At 39.5% G+C, this 17,354-nt stretch overlaps 1 protein-coding gene across 1 annotated transcript in view; it reads right to left on the bottom strand.

The window, feature by feature from the left end:
- LOC107042914 overlaps positions 1-17,354 on the bottom strand; it is a 103,944-nt gene that overhangs the window by 15,726 nt on the left and 70,864 nt on the right. The window lies entirely within an intron of this gene.

Raw genomic sequence — 17,354 nt, forward strand, 5'->3', positions numbered from 1 at the left:
CTTAAACATACCAAAGTGAATTTAGAGCTTTTGACTGATCCTAAAATGATATTATTCATAGAAAAAGGCATTGGAGGGGGAGTATCGCAACGTGCAAACAGATATGCTCAGGCTAATAATCCATTTATGGGAAAATCTTATGATGAAGACGACGAAACATCTTTTTTGATATACTATGATGTTAATAATTTATATGGGGTCATCGCAGCGTCAGTTTACCATGTGATTCATTCGTATGGGTTGATGGTGATTCTGTAGATATTCTAAATGTTTCAGATGATTCCCCAGTGGGATATATCCTCGAAGTTGATTTGGAATATCCTCAAGAATTACATGAACTTCATAAAGATTTTCCCCTCTGCCCCGAACATTTCACGCCACCACAGAGTAAGCATACTAAATTAACTTGAAACAATACGTAGCTCTCGGAATGAAATTGAAATGTATCCATCGTACTTTGAAATTCAATCAAAAGCTCTGGCTGAAATCCTACATTGATCTGAATACTGATAAAAGACAACAATCCACGAATAAATTCGAAAAAAACTTCTATAAATTAATGAATAATGCTATTTTCGGGAAGACGATGGAAAATGTCAGGAAGCAAAAAAATATCAAACTTGTTACACATTAGGATGGTCGATATGGTGCGAAAGCGCTCATCGTAAAACCCAATTTTCACAGTTGTTCTGTATTTGATGAGGATATGGTGATTATTGAAATGAATAGAACATCAGTTTATTTCAAAAAACCCATCTACATTGGATTCACAATCCTCAATGTGTCAAAAACAATTGTGTATGATTTTCATTACAACTATGTGAAACCCAAATTCGGGGATCTTGCGGAATTGATGTATACCGACACAGACAGTTTGCTGTATTTGTTCCGAGTACCAAATATTTATGAGTGTATCAAAGAAGATATAGTGAAGTTCGATACCTCTGATTATAAAGTTGATACTGAGTATGGTATTCCACTGAAGAATAAAAAAGTATTAGGACTAATGAAAGATGAAATTAATGGTAAAATCATGATTGAATTTATGGGATTACGAGCAAAGACATATGCATTCAGGATGTTGGATGATGATAAGGCTAAGAAGAAAGCTAAGGGTGTCAAAGCTGCGACACTCAGGAAGATCACATTTAACTATTATAAGAACTGTCTCCTCGATAATGAGCATATTGTTAGGGATCAATATTTAATTCAGAGTAAAAAACATGAGGTGCCCACAATCTGTCAGAAGAAATTAGTATTAAGTTGGGAAGATGATAAGCGTATGATTTCACGCTATACAACAGATACTCTGCCTTGGAGATATATCAAACCACTTGTGTAATTATATATGGATATTTTGATAGATTGTATATTGAAGATAAAGGTAAAAATAAATATGAATATCAAATTTTTTTGTGTTTTTTCAACTTTATTGCCATTTAACAAAAAAATATGTATATGTGCATCGAATAGATGAAATAAGACAAAAAATCATATACATTATACGTCAGATGCGTTGATCCAACTATTATGAGAATCATCGAAGCCTAACCACTTCACATAGAATTTATTTCCTTGTTTTTTAATCACTCTTTCGATAAGGTAGACATCTGGATACTTCACTTTAGCTAATTCTTCCTCATAGAAGCTACCTTCAATTGGATTGCCCTGATAATCAAGCCATTAATAGGTAGTTGGTTCAGTCCTCCTTACGCGACTGATTTTGAAAATTTCAGTTGTCTAGTTAGGTTTATAACCTTTTACAAAGACATATTTACATTTACTGATTCTCACTTTATTATTAATTTTAAATTTCGGTTCACTAACTCCATTGTTTACTAATTTTCCATAAACTCGGTGACGCAGAAACTTTTCATTCGTACTGTTCACATCCTTTGGTTTCATCTGAATTGTTCGATATTTTGTATCATTATACGATGATATGATGTCAGAAAGTATGTCCAACCATTTGTATGATCCTTGAAGAAAGAATTTTTGCCACATTCTCTCTTTCAATGTACGATTGAATCGTTCACAAATCGATGCTTTTAAATTGCTATAAGTTGAATACATTTTTATATCGAATTTCTTCATAAGATTTTTGAATTCTTTGTTATAGAATTCTCTTCCTTGATCAACATGTAGCTTCTGAGGAATGCGACCTTGTTTGAGTACAGATTCCATAGCTTTTGTTACATCCATCCCACTTTTTGTTTTAATGGGTACTGCCCACGCAAATTTAGAGAAAATGTCAATAACTGTGAGTAAGAATTTATGACCATCATTTTCCTTAGCATATGTTGACATATCCATAAGATCGGCTTGCCAAGTTTCATTGAGACCTCGTATCTCAACTCGACATGTGGGATAGCTTCTACGTGCAGGTCTGTGGAGTTCCTCAACTAGAGCTTCCGCGTCTTGAACGTTTCTTTTCTTCCTGGGTTTACACCTCCATGCTCAGCCAGCGTTTTGGAACATCTCTTAACACGTTTCACTTCTTTTCCACTATTTGAACATTCTGGTGCAGTTGTTATACTAACATCATTCAAATCGACTACTGAATAATAATCTCTACCTGGACTATCTAATGTTTTTAGTTTCTCTAATGTTATCAGTCTCTCATCTATTGCTCGAATGACTGTGAGGTTCTCCGTCATGAGCTTTTGTAGTGGGTCAATCTTGAAATTTTCAATTGTCCGCTTGAGAACTTTCATGGAAACTGCATCGTTATCTCCGACTGCATCAGCACCATGGCACAATCGCTTGTTTTTTATATCAAACTGCCCGTCTGCTGTGAGTTTGAATCCTCGACCTGGGGGTCCTTGAATATTTCGAGACCCGTAATCCAGTAGGATTCAAACGTCGTCCAAACACGTCAATGCTCATTTTGTAACTGATATATTTATGATGTATTCACTCCTAATATATCAAATTAGCCTCTCGCAGTTCCTCAATGATTGAAATTATTTCATTATTATGATTATTGTTACCAGCCGCTGGGGAGGCATGCAACAATCGGAGTCGATCCACCAGCTAATTGGAATCATCCCAGTACACATAATCAATCTTACGCTCCTTCTTCGCAATCATTTGATTTAAGAATCTTTTCCCACGAGGAGACTTTATCATGAAATTTACGAACTCTTCTCCATTGTGTCGCCTTACGCTTTTCGTCAGATTGAAGTATTTTCTATTGAGATGTGTGGTCTTAACGATTTTTGTGAATGCTCTCTTATCACTATCTGTAATTTTCTCCATATCGGGTTCTTTTTTGAACAGTATTTCGAGAAGTCCTGGAGTTTGATCATATTTTTCACCACCAATTACTATTGTCTCTTTTTCAAATTCAATCGGTGTCATCCCAATCACCCAATTACCTCTATATCTACGGATCCCCGTTTTCAAGTCTAACTTTCTATTCCCATCCGAAGTATCAGATAATTGTAGATATTCTTGTGATAGATTATGAATATCTTCATCTCCTACAGAATCAGAATCATCATCTTCATAGTCAATATTTTCAATTTCCATACCAGAAAATGATGGAATGGTAGCAGTCGTATCCAACTCTGATCCTGTCGGTGGTCCTCTCAAGATGTTTGAATCATCAGTTTCCTCAAATCGTGGGATCTTGATCGGGATGTCAGAATCATCTGTTTTTATCACTCGTTTCCGTGAGGTAGATGATTCGAGAACTTTGTGCTTCTTCAATTTTGTTATTCTCCGAGAAATTTCAGTATTAGCAGTTTGATCCACTAGTTTTTGCAATGGAGTAACCACTGGTTTGAAAACTTCATTCAGAGTTTTTTCGGTGTCTTCTCTACCCAATTTTATTCGCTTATGCTTTTCACTAATTGCTTCACTCGCGTCTGCAATTTGTTGTAGGAAATGTTTCTCTTTATTCAAGATAAAACTTGCCATGTTGAAGCTCTGGATGCGACTGCTTGGAAAAATCATATGCATTATATATTTATAAAGCAATCAAATCCTCTTCGATAACGACCATCATTATGTCGATCACTAAGAAGCTGTATTTATCAACATTCCAACATGAGGAACATATATCTTTGAATTGATTGTAGGGCATATCTGTATTGACATGATCTTCATAAATATGTCGCAGATTCTTATCATCTTGCTTGAATAAGATTAATAAATTTGCATTATCACGTACAAGATGTTTTAGGATACGTGTATATTTCTGACAAAGATAGAAACAATCAACATTTCGGTGTCGTCCCATCTTGTCTTTCACATGCAACATCATCAAAGATGAAAATAGAATTAGGATGCGCATCTTCCGCTTTTATGTTATACTTCTTCATGCTCGTTGAATGGAAAATATCTGATCGTGTTCGTTGCTTCTAGAACTTTTTTCAGGAACTCATATTTCGGTTGATTCAAGGATTTCGAATACACGTAAACATTTTCGAATCTCAAACCATTCGGATGTGTGATAAGCGCCAATAATACATTTGTTTTACCGCAGTTAGAAGGTCCACAAAAATAGCACATACTGTATTCGGTAATAACTCCCCATGACGTTTCTCTTTCATCCTATCATCCGCATTCTGTACTACTTCATCGAAATTCAAAATTGGTAACCTCACTTCCTGTTCTGCAAAATTCATCCTTGATGAGTATTACTCATGACTTCCACTGTTCGACTGAGATGAAAACGTATAAATAGTGGGTATATATAGTTTTTATATTCAGTTGAGTATGAACCATGAAAGTGAGAGGATGTAAGAAGAGTGGAAGGGGTGTGTGCAATAAAATACTCAACAAATTACCCATCGAACTCCATATCCCCATCAATATTGTGGACCAGGAACAAAGCTGTCAGAATGATTAGCTCGCAGTGATCCTGGCATTAATCTTTTAGATAAAGCGTGTGAGGAAAACGATATCGCAGACTCAAAAATTCGAGAGAATCTTTCAGCTAGACATAGTGCTGATAAAACATTAGAAGAGAGAGCGTGGAGACGTGTATTATCGAAAGACGCAGGTGTGAGTGAGAAAGCTGCTGCTTGGGCAGTAACTAATGCTATGAAAGCTAAAACAAGCTTAGGTTTTGGATTGATGAAGAAAAAAGTGAAAAGAAAAGCTACAAAACGCAGGAAAAATCTGGTGAAGAAAAAGAAAACATGTGGTGTTGCGCAGAAATAAGTCACTCAGAAAAATAATCAAAGAAGCGAAACAGTCGATGCGCCCTGGGGATGCAATCAAGTCAGCTCTTCAAGCTTCCCGGGATGCTGTCCGAAAAGCTGGTGGAAAACGTTCCATAAAATCACCAAGAATATTACCAGTACCCGGAAAAATTGGTGGAGTACTACCGTTCTTGATTCCCTTATTTGCTGGTTTAAGTGCCACGGGAGCTTTAGCCGGAGACGCCGCAGGAATCGCAAAAGCTGTGAACGATGGAAAAGCAGCTAAGCACTATCTTGAGGAGAGTAAACGCCACAATTAGGCTATGGAAGCAATCGCTATGGACAATGGACTGTATTTGAAGCCCTACAAAACAGGATTAGGACTCCATTTAAAACCAAAAAACTGATAAAGCTACCACACCGGGCCCTCAGTGATGCTGATATCATCAAGTTCTCAAAACTCATAAAAATTCCGTATTTTCGAGGGGTTTATATGAGTAGTGCATTGCCCATAAATGGACCATGGAAAAATGAATCAGTTATAGTGAATCTAGAGGATAGAGATGGTCCCGGCACTAACTGGGTGGCATATAAGAAACGGAACAATGAAATTATTTATTTTGATAGTTTTGGGAATTTACAACCACCGAAAGAATTGATGAATTATTTCGGTGTTGGTAGCCTTGTTAAATACAATCATCAGAAATATCAAGAATATGACACTATTATATGTGTTCATCTATGCCTCAAATTTCTCAATGAACAGTTATAAATATCGCTCACACTGATGTATAAAGTTAGTTCACAGCTGACAACCATGAGTGAATCTTTCACATTGACTCTGTCGGGTACGTCTTCCATTTTGGAAGCGAATTATTTCCCCCCCATTGAATTATCCCCCAATCATCACTATTGTGTGGCTCTTGTTGAATTATTGGCATTCAATTCGATTCCAAATATCACAGGAAGGAATAATAAATTCTACTACTTTGATAATGAGAAGAAGTATACGATTAGCATTCCACCAGGCAGTTATGAGATTGAAGATATTCAGAATTATTTGCAAAAGGTCCTGCAAAAAAGAGGAGTTGCGATCAGCTTGAAACCCAATAACAATACTTTGTGCAGTGAAGTCAAAAGTGATCATACAATTTATTTTGAACCCTCTGATTCAATTGGTAGACTACCCGGATTCAATAATAGGATCTTATCACCTGATAAAACCCATGTATCTGATTTGCCAGTCAGTATTCTTAAGGTGAATTCTATGTGTGTGGAGTGTAACATCACTGGAGGTGCGTATGTTAATGGAAAGAAAGTTCACATCATCCATGAATTCTTTCCCACCGTGCCACCAGGATATAAGATCGTTGAAGTCCTAAAAAATCTCATTTACCTGCCGATTGTCGTCCAAGCAATAGATCATCTCCAGCTGAAATTAGTGGACCAAGACGGTGAATTATTAGATTTCCGAGGAGAAATAATAACAATAAGACTTCACATCAAACGGACCTAATGGGTATCGTTTTCTACACGAAGATCGGGAAGAGTTATAAAAGGGAGTCATCTCCCCAAAGGATGAGCACTCGACAAAGACCTAGCAAACCGTTCACACGTGAGAGCATCCAGTTCCTCAAGAGTTTAAATTTGAGACCTCGAGTGTGAATTCTATCATAAAAATGGAAGACATTTTGAAAATTCAAAAATCTATCGTCTTCGATGAGTCGGTATCTCATTACGAGATACATACACATCAATCTTTCGGCGCATCAACGTATGGTAATAATGATGAAATCTCAATTAGTGTGCAACATCAAGATTCATGTTTATTACCTAGTAAAAGTCATTTACATATTTATGGTCGATTGACCACTGACAATAGGACAACACCAACAAAGAGAACAAAACTCGTGAGTAATGCCATTTGTCATTTGTTCGAGAAAATTCGGTATGAGGTTAATGGAACAGAGATTGATCGAGCAAAAAATGTGGGTTTAACGAGTCTCATGACAAACTACGTTTCTCAAAGTCCTAACCAATGGTTCCTAATGGAGAATGCTGGCTGGCTCAGGAATGATAGTATGGATAGTAATGAGACAATCACTGATAACGCAGGATATTTCGACATCTTCATACCATTAAGCCTCCTACTTGGTTTTGCTGAAGATTATCATAAAATTGTTGTGAATGTAAAGCATGAGCTAATCATCACGAGATCGAAAACGGATATCAACGCAATACTTCCTTACGTTAAAGTGTCTCACGAGCGCAAAGTGAAACTGCTTAATTTCATCGCAACAGACACACCTATCATGATGGGCTTTCGTACATGGGAATTATATGAGTACCCTTTTCTTCCTGCAGCCTCAAAGCGGGTTGTGAAGACATCATCGCAATTGGAAAAACCACGATACGTCATTCTTGGATTCCAAACCAACCGTAAAAATATCCAAACATCTGATGCCAGTCAATTTGATCATTGTAATATCCGAGATGTGAAGCTTTTCCTCAATTCACAGAGCTATCCATACGGAAATTTGAATTTGTATATTGCTCATAATCAGTACTCAACATTGTACAATATGTATGTGAACTTCAAAAATTCTTATTATGCGAGGGAATCCGAACCGTTATTTAATAGAGAAAAGTTCATAACATATGCTCCATTAATTGTAATTGATTGTTCGAAACAGAATGAGTACTTGAAGACTGGGCCAATTGATATTCGTCTGGAATTCGAGTCTTCTGCTTTTCCTTTCCCGCCTAACACATCAGCGTACTGCCTTATTCTTCACGACCGAATTATCGAATACAATCCTATCAGCGGTGGGGTTAAGAAGTTAATGTAAGAAAGATAAATATAACACTGTAAATTATGAATAAATGTTTTTTTTTTACTTGAAAAAATGAAAATTCTTGGTTTTATTGTTACAAACACCTTTCCCCTCATAGTCATACATACAATAGTGATTCATCATAGGATCATAATGTTGGCAAATGTTGTCTAATGTTTGCAAATGTAAGAATCGTTTGAAGCGGATATATTGTTCAAAAGTTATGAATTTTTGAAAATTTCAAGTTTTGTAACCATTATCTCAGGAACAAAAAATGATAGAGCAATAAAATTTAGCAGGAATACTATTTATATATAGTAGTTCGAAATGCAACAATCAAATGATTTTTTCCAAACAAAAAAAAATCCGAGGTGGTTGAGTTGACATGGAATGTCCCATGTATGCGTGTGCATACGTGGATATGTGTGTGTACGTTTGTCCAGAAACATGTTAATAACTTCAGAACAGTAATTACAAAACAGCCGAAATATTGGCGCATAGTTGGTACCAATGAGCCACAAATCTATAGTGAATCTCAGCCCGAGCGGTTGAGTAGTTCCTGAGATATAGCGATTTCTCAAAAAACGTTATTTGGAAATATCTCAGTAATGGATAGGCCAATTTCATTTTCTTTTCAAAATATTTTTCACAATGATACCTATCTCATCGCATGGTAAGTTAATCACCCCGCTATGGAAAATTGAGTTTAATTGTCATTTTTTCATTTTTTTTTCCCACGAAACCCCGACTTATACGGAAATAGAAATTTCAAATTCCGGACGTTTTTGGGTCTTATGAGAACAAAATATGGTATTTTGGACGGGCAAAATCGATCGAGTGGTTTGGGAGATAGTCAACTTTCTATGTGAAACTCTTTTCTTTAATATCTCAAAAACCAGTCAGTCGAATTCAATTTTTTTTCAAAATATTCATTTTAATGGTGGTTATCTGACCAAACCAAAATATGAGTACCGTTTCATTGAATGGTCATTATGTGGTCAGCTTGCTCATGCATGCTATAATGTGGTTGAAACTCCATTTAGTGATCTAAAATTTTGGGTAATGATAATAAATACTATTTAGCTACACAACTCGAGAGAATTTGAGCTTAATTGGTTCAGTAGTCCTTGAGATCGAACGATTTGTAAAAAATCATCAAATCTATTACGTTAATGATGGTGTTTTTCTTTAGTCATCGGTTTTTCTATCATAATTACTTGGAATATCATGTCACACGAAGATTTATGTGTTTCTGAGGTCTATAACTCCATGTGTAGATGTATTTATTCACTTCAAAATTGTGGAGGTCTCCATGTGTTTATAACTGTGTGTCAGACTGGTCCAGATACATACAACTAGTTTCATAGAATATAGGAACAAACATGGAGGATAGTACGACATTTTTTCGTCATGCAAGGATTTCATGACAGTCTTCTTTTCAACTGAAACTGATTTTGTATGATTTTTCTCACCCATTTTACAAGTTGTCTGATTTAATATAAATACACAGATGGGGACATATCCTTTCTGTAGGATTGGCATAATTTTTTGAGGTTTTAAATAGTCTATTGTACTCCATTCATCATTTTCGAGAACACATGTATTCTAATGTAATAAGCCTATTGTTTGAGGGCTGATAATCTCCGGATTTAGAAAAGTGACGATTTCATGAATCCGGAATTTCTCTGTGTGTGGGAAATGTGTACTTTGCGTCCGCCGGGACGAGAAAGATTTTGTTTTTGAATCAGCAGGCATAGTGTAGTCAATTTGGCATTTGACCCCCATATTATATACAGGTAGAAAAATATACCAATAGATAGATAAAAATGACCTAAAAAAATGTTCACCCATATTTTTATGTTTTGTGATGCAGGAAATATTGAAAATAATTAAAAACAAAAGGCTGTTTTAGAATATCTGTTGAGGCATTAGCCTCATGGAATTGGGTCGCTCCTGTGTCCACTCGTGGCAGCACCTGCTGGGCGCGTGCCTGTTTTATCGGTTACGCCCCAATTAATTGGGACCGAGGACACCTGCCGCGACACTTGACCCATCTCGTCACTTCCGCCTTCTTCTCTAATCGCCGGGTGACAAGTGTGCATCGTGCAATTCTCTCTCCGCGATTAAATCATTAATTATTGTGACCATCTCTCCCGTGATAATTCTCTAACGTGCTTAAACTTAATTGTTAATTGACGGTGAACATTTTGACACATATATTTGTTGACTTTGTTTATATTTAGTGAAAAATATAGATTTTTATTGTGACTCTACCCACGCGCACAGTGACACTTATTTTTCGTGACAGTCTCTTCCCTTTCCCGAATTCCGGCTCTCCATCTGTTTTTTTAGGTTATCTCTCGCCGAAACAATATCCATGGCTTCAATTAAATTCAACCAATTGTAGAGGAAAAAATACTGGCATGTAGAGACGTAAATTCTCTAAAAAAATGGATTTTGTAACCAATATTTCAGGTGTACTAGTTCTTCCGTAATGAATTATTGAAATTTTTTAACCTCATATCTCGCCAAGCAATTAGCTGATTCCATAAAGGCTCGCCCCATTTACGCACGCACCTCCCTCCAAGAGGCGCAATGCGCAATAGATTTAAACGTGCGGAATATTTTCCTGAGGAACTGGAACTTTATCAATATTCTTCTCCCAGATGGACTTTGATAAATAATATTTAGATTTGATTATTTATTTCAATCTTGAGGATTGTCGCATATTTGGGATATAATGAGGAGGACAGGTATGGAAAAATTTGTAACGAGATTTTCTCGTTACGGGTTGAAATCCCCTTAAAAAATATGTGAACTCTTAAACTATTAAAAAGAGAGACAGGTAGTGACATCTAGAGGCGGCTGAAGGAAGTCGCGACTAGATGAGAAGAACCATAGACCAATGAAAGACCAAAGGCATCGCGGTTATGGGTGAAACCGCGACCCCTGGAGGTCTGGAGGGCGCTGTTACACTTGCTATTTTAGAACTCGCCCAGCTGTGTTTAGGGGAAAGTGGCCCGACGTACAGGGGTTCCAACTGGGCGATTCTAAAGGCTGTGTCGGGGTAGATTAGGGACCAAAGTAGCCAGGTGGAAGGACTGGTACCTCCGTGATCCCGTCGGGTTCATTGGTGGAGATAGGGTAACAGAATGACCTATCGTCGCCGAGATATTCAGACTAGGAGGCAAGGCCCTAGTGAGATTCCGAGAGTCGCACGCGAGCGCTTGAACCGAGAGGTTGGAAAAATCTCTCTGTGTGCTGGAGTGGTGAATGGCTAGGTAAGCCATGGTAAGGAGTTTTTACTCTACATAGCCTGGTGCATAACTGTGACGGCGAATATAGGGGGATGGCCCTACATCCCCCGCGCGGAAATCTGAATTATTTCAGAACGCGAAGTGACGACTTTGTCGTGTCCGGCGTCATCTAGTCTCGGCGGAACGATTCAAGGCGTGGGCCCGTGGGCCTGGAGTAGAGAAATCCTCCTGTTGGCCCGACCATACGCCGACAGTTTAGTACTACCCGAAGGCAGTGACGCGCGATGACCGAAGCGGTAACTGATGGTTGAGAGTGTGGGTGGTCGTAGCGTGGCTAACGCAATTCCACCCTGGTCAGATCAGCCTCTCAACATCCCAGGCTCTGAGCAGTCCCGGCTGATTCGCAGACAACTCGAAAACTCTCCCGAGTAAAAATACTCGGGAAGAGAAAGTATGCTGGAGGAGTCGAAAGCCCCTCCGGAGGAAAAATGAAGTTAATTCATTAGGGGAATTATGCTGCGAGGCATAATCCACGGCTTGCAACAGCCCGTGGGGATGTGGTGGTTATACTTTTGGTGGACCTTGCCCACTCTACCGTATCACGCTGATGTTAGCTGGGCAACCCATTGTCTAGCCGAGAAGTCCCCTGGGTAGACGAGTTAGTCTCAGGGGCCGGTTTTTGTCGAACCTCCCGTGAAGGTTTGGCTGGCGCCCAACATACAAGCGATAGAGACGGCTAAAAAGTAGTTTGGATTTTTCCTGGGTGAACCCGGGAAAATATCCTTACAAAATAGCGCCAACGTGGGGGGTTAAAAGGCCAATCAGTCGGTTGGCGACAGATTGGAGCCTCCCTTTGCCGAAGGATAGGCCAAGCCGAGGGGCCGAAAGGTCACCAGATGACCGAGCCTCCCGAATGGCGGCATTGAGAGCCTTCGCTGAAGAAACGAAAAGATTAGAGGAAGAGCTCCTGACTTCAGGACTGATAGGAGCTGCAGCCCCTCCCCGCAGAGGGCGAGGGAGGCCAAAGGGCAGCAAAACCACTAGCCGAAATGCTGGTCGGGCTACGACGCCCGCGGAAGTAATTCCGGGTGTGACGGTAACAAACGCCACACCAACGGCCGAGAAAATACTTGCTCAGGTGCAAAAACTGAGCAGGGAAGTGAGGGGACAATTAGGGCCAGCAATGACTAACCCTCGAGAGAAAGTCCGAGAACCAGCACCTGAGGTTCCGAAACAGTCTCCCATAAATCCTCCAGGGCGTACAGCCCGGGAAAATTATTTTGGGAGAAATGAGCGATACGAACGTCGCAGAGAGCGTCGTAGGCAAGGCTCCGAATCGAACACGACGGAGAGCGATTTTTACGGCCGCGAAGATCGTAAAAATCGCTATGAAAGCTCTGGCAAAGCCCTGGATTATTTAACCAGGTGGGGCGTAACGTTCTCTGGCAACCACACGAAGACGTGCAGGATTTTATCTCCGCGGTTGATGACGCAAGAGACGCAATCCGCATTAAGAAAAGCGATCTCGTAAAGGTCCTGGAAGAAGTCCTCAAGGGAAACGCCCTCACGTGGTATCGCTACGTGGAGGTTTTCTCTTGGGAAGACGCGTGCCACTCTCTCCGTGAAAGATTCGGAGCTCTGGATGTCCAGCAAGCGTTGCACAAAGAAATTTCCGACCGCCGACAAGGCGCGAAGGAAAGTGTAGAGGCGTTCATAGCAAATATGAACCGCTTGTTTGGACGCACTCGACCTCTGTGGTCCGAGGAGAAGCAGCTAACGTACAGGGTGACGAATGGAAAGTTGGCTAAAGTATACCCACATGTCTTCCCTTCCTACTGAGACCCGGGAGGTTAGGTCCATTAGATATATACTAGAGTGTTGTCAGTTTCTATTGAGACGCTACGAGAACCACTACGGGAACTTCAAAATGAGTAACCTTACAAACGAAGAAAAAATATATATTATCGAGTGCTTTTATACTAGAAAAAAAATATACTGAAGCATATAGAGGCTTTCGTACCAAATTTGGAAGTAAAAAAGTAGCCAGTCAAAACACTCTCAGAAGGTGAGAATTGAAAAAAATTTATCTGACTTCATCGTATAACCTCACTTTTGACTACAACTTTCAAGTATTTATTACTTTCTCTCCCAGAGTAATTGATAACTTCATCAAGTATTATACTCTTGAGGACCGTCGTCATGATCTTCCTGGTCCATCACACTCAGTTACAACAGAAGAGACGATTGCCAAGATCGAAGAACATTTCAAGAATAATCCAACGGATTCGATACGAAAAGCAGCGGCAACTTTCAAACTGAACCGAGAGACACTAAGATTAATATTGAAGAATTTCCTCAAGTTACATCCTTACAAAATTACGACCCATCATTTGTCCACAGAAGATTCCAAAAACAAAAGAATTGAGTTTTGTAAAATTATGACACAGATATTTGAAAATGATGAGATCGACATCAATCACATAATCTTCACAAAAGAAACTCACTTTTATTTAAATGGGTATGTAAATAAACAAAATTACCGTTTTTGGAGTCGCGAAAATCCACACTCATCTGAGGCAAAGTCTTTACACCCTGCTAAAGTGAGTGTTTGGCCAGCTATTTCAATCAAAACAATACACTTAGAATTCATAGAAGGGACCATTACAAGCAATAATTATCGAGAAATGCTACAAACTAAATTTTTCCCTTTGGCTAAAAGAAGAGGATTGGTTAAGAACTATTATTTTATGCAAGATGGTGCTACACCGCATAGAACTAAGGACGTATTTAAAGCTATTTACGAAGTGTATTGTGGTCACGTCATCGGATTAGGATACCCCAAGTTTGCGCATCGAGGTATGGAATGGTCCCCTTATTCACCTGATTTGAACGCGTGTGACTTCTTATGGGGCTTCCTGAAAGATAATGTTTATGCGGAAAAATCCGAGACCAAACATGATTTGAAAAAAGCCATTAGAGACGGAATTTCTGGTATTTCTCCATCTCAGATTGAACAAGTTTTTCATAGTTTCCGAAAACGGCTTGATTATTGTGCAAATTCGATTGGAGATCACTTCGAAAATATTAACCATTAATAGTTATCTCCTGGCTCAATTTGTCAATTTTTTTCAAATCTCAATAAGTATCTATTAGAAGTGTCTGATTCAACTGGAACTAACTCCAAATAAAAAAGACATCTTTACTCAATTCATATGTATTTTTCTTTTTTTTCGTGGCACTCATTTCAAAGTTATAAACGATTAGTTTAGGCCACTTCCTAATTTTCACCCCGTACATCTACAATAATGTGCTGCCGAAGTACATAGTTGGCTACACCCTCGGCCCAGCGTCGAGGTTAAAAGCTTTGGAGAGGCACGCTTTACGTCAGGAGAAGTTAATTCTCTCCGAATTGACGTGACGACCCCCTCCAAACCCGGAACATGCCCTGTCCCCAAACTTCCCGTACCGAGGTCCGAGCTATATCCAGAAAGGCTCGAGCTTCGGGAATAAAGACTCGAAGCCACACAGAGGCTATGAGAAGCCATCTCTAAGGACACTCGAGATGGAAGAGCCCAAAGAGCTCATAGAGATTGTAGAAGTCATCTATGACGAGCTCGAGTTACAGGGAACGGAAGCAGCACACGCCTTACAAGGTCGTGATGCTTCTTCAAGGAGGGATGGACGTGCTGGTTTCACCAGGCACTTGTTGGTATGTCGCAATTGCGACAGACTGGGCCACACGTTCAGGTTCGGCACCGCCGGACGAACCGTATTCTGTTACGGAATGCCCAAAGTGCCGTCCAAAAAACGGAAAACCGGCAGGGTAAGTGACAAAAATTCATCAGCGCTGCCGGTAATGTCAAATGGGATGGAGAGTCACCCAGTGGAAGAGGTTGAAAAATCCTCAGAAACTGGAAGTGAGGAGATCTCCGGGCGATATCCCAATCTAGAGATCGAGGATACTATCTCGCAGAGGGTAGAAATGCCCAAGACAGCAGAAGAGGAGTCCCGAGAGGAAAGGAGAGCGGAAAAACTCTCTTTAGAATCGATGACGGACCCAATTACATTATCATCGCCGGAAATGAGCTCATTTGGAGTTTATTCAACAGGCGATGAAAGAAGGCAAGACATTTCCCTTTCACGTGAATATTGAAATTCACGGGAGAAACATACGTGCTCTGGAGAAGCGGGGATCGAGCTGCTGAGCGAGCTAGGTATCAGCGCGAGGAGAATACCACCGAGAAGAGTTCTAGTGGCGAATAGTCAGCTGGAAGTGGTAAGGGAAGCTTCTAAAATACCTCTGGTATTAGGGGGAAGAACCGTCACTGTTGAAATTCTTTGGATGGCTTCGCTATACGAGGATTTCATACTGGGATTGGATTTTCTGAAAGAAGCCCGGATGGTCATTAATTTCTTTGACCCGTCCTGGTTCTATAGAGACAAACCTGACGAAACATTCAAGTTTGTCTCAGTGAACAGAGCTTACCACATAACAGTGTGCAACGGCCTGAAAGTACCTGGAGAAGAGTAGAATAGCCAACTCTGAAGACTTCTGGATGAAAAAATTTCAGTGCATGAAGGAAGTCCTCCGATTTCCAAGCTACCACCATACAAAATCGACGTGGAAGGACACGAGCCAATCCGACAAAGGGTCAGGGTCGTGTCTGAACCCATTAAACTATCAATGTGGAATAGGCAGGCCTACGGAAGAAGGAGAATGAATTTTAGGGTTCCGATTCCTGAAAAAGACGGTCAAAAAAATCACCAGTCCATGCGAATTTTTTCTGATTTTTCAAATCAATTTTCATGTATGCGCAACGAGTTGAAAGTTTGCCGAGAAAAGTTGACCTACTGGCAGTCAACGTTCATAAACCTCGGGCAGAAGTTAATGGTCCCTATGACGATCCTATGTCAAGTAGTGAAAATGGCTGCGGATGGCCCTCCGAGTCTGCTGTCCAGGTAGAACACCCAGTGACTTTCATAGGACCGTCTCTGTTGCTCTCATAGCGAAGAGATCGCAGGCGATACTATACAAATCCTTGTGCTAGACAAAGATGCTCGTAGTTGGGCATACCACGCAGAGTGATGTCCAGAATAAATGTAAATAAGTCAATAATTATGAGACGCAGAGGCATAAGTGAAAAATTATTGTCTTCATTATGGAATCATCCAAATTTTCTGTATTGCATGTTTCAATAACGTCTCAATAGTTTCCGAGATATTATGATGAAAAGTGAGCGCCTCGAAAGGCTTTTTGTTAATAAATAAAAAACATACCTTGGCTGAAGGTCACACTTCATCTATATATAATTCTGAGTATTTTTCAGCCTCTAAATTCCCAAATGAATACGAAAGTTCACAACAAAGGGTTTCCCGAGTCCAGGTTAATTTCCGAAAATAATTACTATTTAAATATTTCTGAGTTAATGAAAATTCCCAATACTATGCCAACATTTTCTGAGGCGAAAATTTTGAATTATAATCCCATTTCGCTGAAGGGGACGCACAAATGACTATTCTTCGGGGAACCTTAATGAATGGGAGTAAATTTATGATATTTAAGGCGGTATTCTCTCAATCTTCATCCCTCGATCGCCTCCCACTACTTTGTACTTTTGACAGTTTAATATTTTCCAACCATTTTCACAACTGTACTAGTGATCAGTAAGAACGAGACTCTATGAAAGACAGCATCGAAGGATTCTCCAGACTTCTATTTCTGTGACCAGCTCAAGGTACAAATCTTCAGTGTTTGTAATAGTGTGTGAATAAAATTTTCAATCCACAGAGAAGAGGTAAAAACATACTGTGACATCCGTCAGAAAATTCATTTAAATTCATTTTCTTACGTCGTCATTCAATTATCTCATTGATAGAAGCGACTTTTGAAACCCAAATTATCTTCTGTGACCGGGGAAAGTGACCCCCTCGATGTTAGGAATATTTCGGCTGCACACATCTGTGAACGATAAAAATGTTCCCAACGTCGAGTTTCTCCTAGATTAAGGAGATATCAGCTGTGCAATATCAGATGCACTGTAAACATTTGAGTCTAGTCTCGTCTCCTTAGTCATGCACTTTCCACGTGTGACCATAAATTTCAATAAACACTG

Source organism: Diachasma alloeum, unplaced genomic scaffold (genome assembly GCF_001412515.2).
Source record: "Diachasma alloeum isolate Michigan unplaced genomic scaffold, Dall2.0 Dall_scaffold_00538, whole genome shotgun sequence".
NCBI classification, from domain to species: domain Eukaryota; kingdom Metazoa; phylum Arthropoda; class Insecta; order Hymenoptera; family Braconidae; genus Diachasma; species Diachasma alloeum.